General features: G+C 37.8%; 1 pseudogene; it reads right to left on the bottom strand.

Moving 5' to 3' along the window:
* LOC101585295 overlaps nt 1–7,675 on the bottom strand; it is a 142,437-nt pseudogene extending 134,762 nt beyond the window's left edge.
* Nucleotides 7,676–7,877: the final 202 nt, after the last annotated feature.

Genomic DNA, 7,877 nt, shown 5'->3' with positions numbered 1-7,877 from the left:
AGAGAGAGAGAGAGAGAGAGAGAGAGAGAGAGAGAGAGAGAGAGAGAGAGAGAGAGAGATTGGCTGGGGCTGGCATGAGGAGCAGGGGTTGGAAAATCTGACTCTACAAAGCTGAAGAAGGTGGAACTAAATGCCCATCTCTATCAGAACTATAAAAGCCACTTGAGTCTCAAGTGGCAGAGTGAGAAAACTTGGGTGGATTGAAGTACTCTCACACATCCTTGCTATTCAAAGTTTTGCCCACACACTAGATGCAGGAGCAGCAGAGTCCCTTGCTGCTTTTTAAAAATGCAGATTCTCTGGCTCATGTCATCCAAATGTGCAGTGCCTCATCTTCCCAGCTGATTTGTGCGCACACTAAACTTCGAGAACCTGTCTCCTCCAGCACTTATGAAGCGAAGAGGCAGAGGTGAGCTGACTTGCATGGTGCAGGCTCTGAGGGCTGGCACAGGTGCTGAGTGCGGCATGGGCTCTGAAGCTGGGCAGCTTTGGGCTTCAGTCCTGGATCCACTCTTTACCTTGGGTGAGGTCTTTGACCTCAGCTTCACACTTTCAATGGGGAAAATGTGACTTGAATGCAGGTATGCAATGAAGATTAAATAAGAAAACATAAATGAAGCATCTGGCACAAATTTGAGATTCAGCAAGTGATGATTCTCTTATTCTTCACCATTTCCCTGATGACTGTCCCTCTTGAATAGGTGAGTGATTTTAGGAGGCAACTCAGTGCACATATTCATGCTCAAAACAACAACCCTTGCAAGAGCATAGAGAAGACCTACTACATGCTGGACCCTGTTCTAACAAAGCAGTCCCTAAGGGGATTTTAGTCAAGAGGCATATTGATGTTGCCAAGGCTGTTTTGAGATACTGGCCAGTTATGCAACCTCTTTATGCTTCAGTTTCCATATCTGTGACGCGGGAACAGTAACACACCCCATTACTCTCTGAGAGTTATGTGAGCAGTACATACATGTTACATGCTTAATTAAATGTCTAGATCATAATGAGTACTGAATAAACATTAGCTAATATTGACATGTTTATTTGATCCTCAATGAAACTCTACAGGAGGATACTGTCATGATTCCTACCCACAGCTGAACAAACAGGAGGCTAAGGGACCACAAGACCAGTAAATGGCTGAGCCAGGACTTGAACCCACATTTCCTAGCCTCGGAGACTCTGTGCCTCATTCACTCATAGATGAGTTCTTCTGCTGTTCAGAGACTGGGAGAGCAACCCTGCAGCTAAATCAGGTGCTCCAGGAGTTTCTCTGGGTTTCCTTTCTTCTGAAAGTGAGGGTAGAACCAAAAGCAATGAAATCAAAGTGCCAGCCCCAGGAAGGGGACAGACAAGGCCTCAAAGCACTGCTGATTTTTAAAGCATTCTTTTGAAATGCTCTGCTCATTACCTGTCAAGGGCAATTTAGAAACATGTGCTCAAGGAGGTGAGTGCGGGCTGCTCCGTGGCAGCCCTGGCTGTCTCTTCCATTCCACATACAGTGCATGACAGCTGAAATGACTCAACCTGGGCATGGCTGATTTATGCAGCAGCTCAGTCCCAGTTGAACTCATCCTTGGTGCATGAGTAGATTTTGCTAGAAAAAAAGGGATGTGAAAAATTCTTTTTGGATTTTGGGGAAGTAGTTCCTGTTTTATAAATTCATTAAGAAGGGGGAGAGTTTTCCAATTACCATTGGAATGAAAGAAATATTTTTAATTAAAATTTCAAATGGAACACATATAAAGGGAACGTAGGCCACATTGGTAGGTAAGAGACTTGGGTCATTTTAACTCCATATACCCTTCAGTTTGAAAATCTGTCCCTGGATCCCACAGGTGAGTGAACTCAAGCAAGATGCTTTACCTTTCTGAGCCTGAGTTTCTTAACAGTAAGAATGGCATTCTAATTTTCTTGGGAAGAGTAAAGGATATATGGCATATATTAGGAGATGAGTATAAAATTCAACACGTAGCAGGTTCCTCATGCACACCAGCTATTGTTAATGGTGGTTACAGTACTAGCAGTCTGGCCTGGGGTGAGCTAATTTCCTTACCTTTCAACAATGAGAAGACAGGGTAAGATTATTTTTTAGGTCCTTTGTAATTATATTACATTTTTTTCTTAAAAGACCTTTGTTTTGTATGCCTCACAAACATGACAAAGGTGTCACTTGAGTTGAACTTTTGTATGCACTTCTCTTAATATTGAGTCTGTCTTGACACCTATTCTTCTCTATTTTTTGTTAGGAATTGAAGCTATATCTGAGCAGAGCTATATCATTCCTTGAGACAAAGCACAGCGTAAAACTCATCTTTTGGGTGGCTACTGAAATTGTGGGTAAAAGATTGTCATAGCTTATTACAACTTTTATAAGCACATTAGAAGGTCTCATCTTATATTAATTGCTGGATATTTCATGGTCACCCAACTTTCTCTGCCTTTCTGTTTAATAACAGTATGAAAGGAGTAGGCTAAGTCTAACGAAATCCTTCTTATCATTGAAGTACATCACAGAAGGTTAAAAGCCAAAGTTTTTTTTCCCCCCTTAGACCAACATCTTGAAATAAAACAGTGATTAACAACACTTATAAAGTAAGAAGGTTGCCTAAAGTATTTTAATGGATTTCAATAAAATTATTCTGTAAGAAGGACTAATAGGGAAATGCAATTTCCATGAGTAATCACAGACCACATTATTATGCTCTCTAGGAGGAGAGAGAAGTGGCGAGAACAGCTCAAAGCTGGGAGCGTGTTGTTATTAATGATAGTAATTATTCTCTACATTTGAAAACCGTTCTATGACATTCAAAGTTTATACATTCACCTTTTCTTATTTCGACTTCACAGACACTTTGTGAGGATAAAAATATTTTTTCCGTTATACAGATTGGGAAGCTGAGGTTCTGACAGGTTTTCTCAGCTAGTCATACTTCTGGTAAACTGAAGATCCAGAATCCCATCCAATTTTCTAAACTCTATGTTGAGTGTCCTTTAAACCGTACCACAACTTGTCTTGTGTGATGCTTTATTTCCCACTTTTCCCATCTTCCCAATCCCCACCATATACCTTAGAATAAATAAGAAATGGGATATTTGGTTATCAAAACATTGCCTGAGAACTGCCCCATAATAGATACCTTTATAACCACTTTTCAGAACACTGGAATGAACTTCATTTCTATATAGAGATAGGGAAAAAACCTTTTGATTCAGAGGTTAAGCTCTCCTAAGTTCTGAGCATCTTATGGCTAAGAGCATCAACTCTTCTTTTAAAATTCTGAGAAATCATTCTGGTTACTTTGAGTTCCCTCGTTGCTCATATTCTAAACAAACAGATGTTTGCTGAACTTATGCTGCACTCAAAGTAAATATTTCTGCATTACAGAGGAAGCCTCTGTGCTTTCTTCATTTCTCTTGTGCTTTCCCAGTCTCTTGCTACATTGGTGTATGTATTAGTCAAGAGTAACATGATTTATTAATTAATTTATTAACTAATCCGGCCAACTATATCAAGAAGGGGTACTGTGAACTCAGTGTTCTGAGAGAATTTCCAGTGGCCTGTCCATTTCTTGAATGAAAGATCAGAGAGGTTGGCAGTAGCTCCTCCAGTTAAGGATGCTGCTACAACAGCTCCTGTGTTAAGAAAGCACTCTGGGAATATGATCCAGAGCTCCTGGGCTGTGAGTTCTGCTCTCCTGCTCACCCACTTTCTCCAGAAGAGGCAGGAAAAAAAAGATGGAGGAGAGGAGAAGAAGAAGGAGGAGGAAGAGGTATATCAAGAATAAGAAAAGAAGGGTAGTGGATATATGTACAGGGCCAGTGTCTACTAACTTACCTACAAAGGCCTGTTCCTCCAGCCTGGGTTCTTCTTTGCATTCACAGCAAGTCTGTTTGCAGAATGTTCTGTGCAGAGAGAATGTGGATTTTATACAGGATTTATATCCTTGCAGGGCAAGGGAGGTCCTAAGTGGATATATGCTGTTGTAAATAAATTTGCTCATCACTTTAAATGCAAGGAAAGAAACCTATTCATTCCAAATAAAATCTATTTCCCACCTCACATCATTTTTTAAAGGCTCATCTTTTTATATTTATTTATCTTTGCTTGTTTGTGTATTCGGTGGGCTTGTCACTATGTTGTTACCGGATAAAAGAAGTGCATAGAAGATGTAAGAGAAAACAAGCAGATTTCTGCTTTTCAAAAGGAAATAAATGTTAATCCTCAATAGAATTCTGGTAGAGAAGGAAGGACGAGGATGGGTTTTGTGCCCACATTGCAGCTTCATTATGCAAGTGGCAGTGCTGAGTGGACCAAGAAACAAAGGAGCCATGGAACTCCATTAAGCCAAACAAAGAAGAAAAGAAAATGCCAGAGTAGACTTCCTAGTGGTCCTGCTCTCGAATTCTAGTGATGTAGCCAGGCCTTCTTTGGTCTCTCTGCACATCACTATTCATTCCTCATTATCTGAGTCTCCTGGGAAACTGGCAGAGAGCTTCTTATATGGTTTTGTTTACACTTTTTTATTTTAAAGATAATGAAAAAACAGTGAAAATGATACAAAATCTCAAGACAAGATGATGGGACATTAGCAATGGTTATTATATTGCATAGTGTTATCTCCAAAGTAGTTGTGCAGATTACCAGATGTAAGCATGTAAGAGTAATCCAACAATATAAACACATACTGCTGCTTTCAACGGACCAACAGAAATTAGTAGTGCAATTGGCTTAAATATGTAGTCCTTCCTTCTTTTCTCCTTCCCTCATCCCAGTTTTTTTTTTTCCTTTTGTGCAGCTTCTTTTTCTTTCACAATATCTGCTGTACTTCAGGGGTTTTATTTACTAAGACAATGTTTACACAATAGTCTGATTTATTTCACTTATGAATATGGTCTCTAGTTGCATCCATTTAACTATAAAGCTTTGAGTATATCTGCCTATTTTTTTTATTAATTTTATTGAGAAAAAATGTCAATGAGACAGTTTCAAAACAGGTTGATAGGAGAGCTCCAACAATTAATACATTGCATATTGTTGTCTTTGTAGTAGTCATTCATAGTACAAGATGCAGACATGATATCCTGTTCAAACACTATTAGTACAAATCTTTCTTCTTATTTAATTAAGAGAAAGTGGTTATATATCAATCCTAACTATTTTGTATATACAAACACAAACTTGTCCATTTATATCTCTTTTTTTGGGGTTAGTTTTGTCAGAGATGGGTATCCCATTGCCATCCAAATGTTGCCTGAATGTGCATGAATTCAACAAAGTATGAATTCAACAAAATATTCCAATATAGTTCAGTAGTCTGCAATAGTAGTGGGTTATCCACATGACTGGTAATGTTTGAATCTGTTGACTAGAGTCTTCCACAACTCTGCATATGAACATGGCTTCACTTTTCATACCTCATTTCAATACTTTTCTACTGGATGGTTAAGACCAAGATAAAGCAAGACCTATATAACAAGAAATGTAACTTTTGTATCTGATAAGGTCAGTCAAATCCCCTCAGGACTTATCCCAAAGCCCTGTACCATACTTTGTAGATATTTTGTCAGTGTCGGCCATGTGGATGAATCACAGCCATTGCTTGACCAATTTGCTCGCTGAGAAAGCCTGAGAGAATGTTTTCTCTCCATGTGATTCTCTTTAGGCACATACTACATCATCGATCGCATTCCTTCATGGCCCCATAATCTCCTTGATCAGAAAATTTGGGACACAACTGAGTTAAATGATGTTACAGTATAGGTTCTCCTATGTCCTGAGTCTTCACTGACCTTGAAAGGCTAGGGCGAAAATGTTGGCTGTCCTTGGAGCCCTTCTTTTCCTCTAATTTTTGGTCTGCAAACTTAGGTTGTTAACCCTCCAGAAAAGAAGCTTATTATTACCCTACAACATATACAGTTGGGTTTAACCTTACTGTCTGAATATCAAACATCTTAGGCATAAGATTGAACATGTATTTTCCATCAAGTATTGCTATGTTAAACTTTAAGTCTCTACAAAATATGAAAAAAGAATTAAAAAAATAAAAAATATTTTAAAAAATATGGTGATGATAAACTTGAAGCCTTCGTATTTAAGTCAATGCCACTTGAAGATATACTCATAAGCGAAATAATTCTTTATATGTTCTATATAGAAGTCATTTGTCTGAGGAACAGTTGGCTGAAATTGTTTCCAAGTTTGTGAGTTTTCTTTCAATCTATTGGTAAGTCACCAAAAAATTTTTTTAATAAGATGAGAGATCCCTGTTGCTGATTCTTTGAAGTATTTCCCATGCAATTTGGGTTGTGTTCATGAAGTCTCTGCATAGCCCTATGTCTTCAAGATGTCTACCTAAATTAGCTTCCAGTAGATTTAGTGTTCCTCTTTTACTGTCTAGATATTTGATCCATTTGGACTTCACTGAATCTTATTTATTTACTTTTTATGTATTTTAGTATAGGGACTACAGGGTCTCACTATGCAGATCAGACTGATAGTTAATCCATTTTGACTTTAGTTTAGTGCATAGTGATAGACAAAGTCTAGTTAGTCTTTGGCATATGGAAGAACAGTTTTCCCAGGATCATTTAATAAAGAGTCCATCTTTCTTGCATTGAACAGTTTGGCCCTTTTGTCAAAGATAAGATGGTTGAATGTTAAAAATTGTGTCTGCATCTTCTAATCTGTTCCACTGATCATTTTTGTTTTTTGCCAGTATTATGCTGATTTTATTACAGTGCCTTATAATATAATTGTAAGTCAGGGACTGTGATACCTCCCCTTTACCTTTGTTGCCCAGGATTGTTTTTGCTATTCTAGATCTCTTCTGGCTCCAGATGAATTTTAGCCATGTTTTCTCTAGATCTGTGAGGTATGCTGCTTTTATTTTTAATTGGATTGTATTAAGTCTGTATAACAGTTTCAGAAGTATGGCCGCTTTCACAACCACAAGTGATTCTTCCTATCCATACGCAAAGAATATCTTTCCATTTTCTCAAAATCCTCTTGGTTCTCTTCTTTGCAGAGTCCTGTAATTTTCAATATGTAGATATTTTACTTTGTTAGTTACATTGATTCCTATGTATTTCACTTTCACTTTTTTGGATGCTATTGTGATGGGTGTGGTTTCCTTAACTTTTCTCTCAGTAATTTTGTTTTCTGTATCCACGAATGCTATTGAATTTTGAGTGCTGACTTTGTATCCCACTATGCTACTGAATTTTTTTATTAGATCTGTAAGACTTTTGGTGGAATTTTTGTGGTCTTCTATGTGAAGTATCATTTCATCTGTGAATAATGATATTTTCACTTCTTCTTTACCTATCCTTATTCTTTTTATTTCTCTCTCTTGTCTAAGTGCTCTGGCTAATGTTTCCAGAACTATATTGAATAGAAGTGGTGATAGGGGACATCTTTGTCCTGTTAGTGATTGTAGAGTGAAAGTTTTTAGGTTTTGCTCATTTGGTATAGTGTTGGCTATTGGTTTGCCATAGATAACTTTTATTATATTTAGGTAAAGACTTCTGCTCAGATTTTCTATAGGGTTTTTATCATGAATAGTTGCTGGACTTTACCAAAAGCTTTATCGGCATCTATTGAGATAATCATGTGATTTTTGTCTTTGGCTCGGTTGATGTGGTATTTATTGATTTGTGTATACTGAACCATCCCTATATTTCTAGGATTAATCCCACTTGGTCATGGTGTATAATCTTCTTGATGATTTGCTGCATTCGGTTTGCTCATATTTTATTGAGTACTTTGCAGCTATATGTTCATTAGGGAGACTGGCCTACAATTCTCTTTTTTGATTGGGTCATTCTCTGATTTTGGTATCAAAGTAGCACTTGCTTCCAAGAATGAGTTTGGG

This window comes from Octodon degus, unplaced genomic scaffold, assembly GCF_000260255.1.
Source record: "Octodon degus isolate 3935 unplaced genomic scaffold, OctDeg1.0 scaffold00200, whole genome shotgun sequence".
Taxonomy (NCBI): Eukaryota; Metazoa; Chordata; class Mammalia; order Rodentia; family Octodontidae; genus Octodon; species Octodon degus.
Note: the sequence above shows the minus strand (reverse complement) of the source record. Positions and strands in the feature narration are given on the sequence as shown.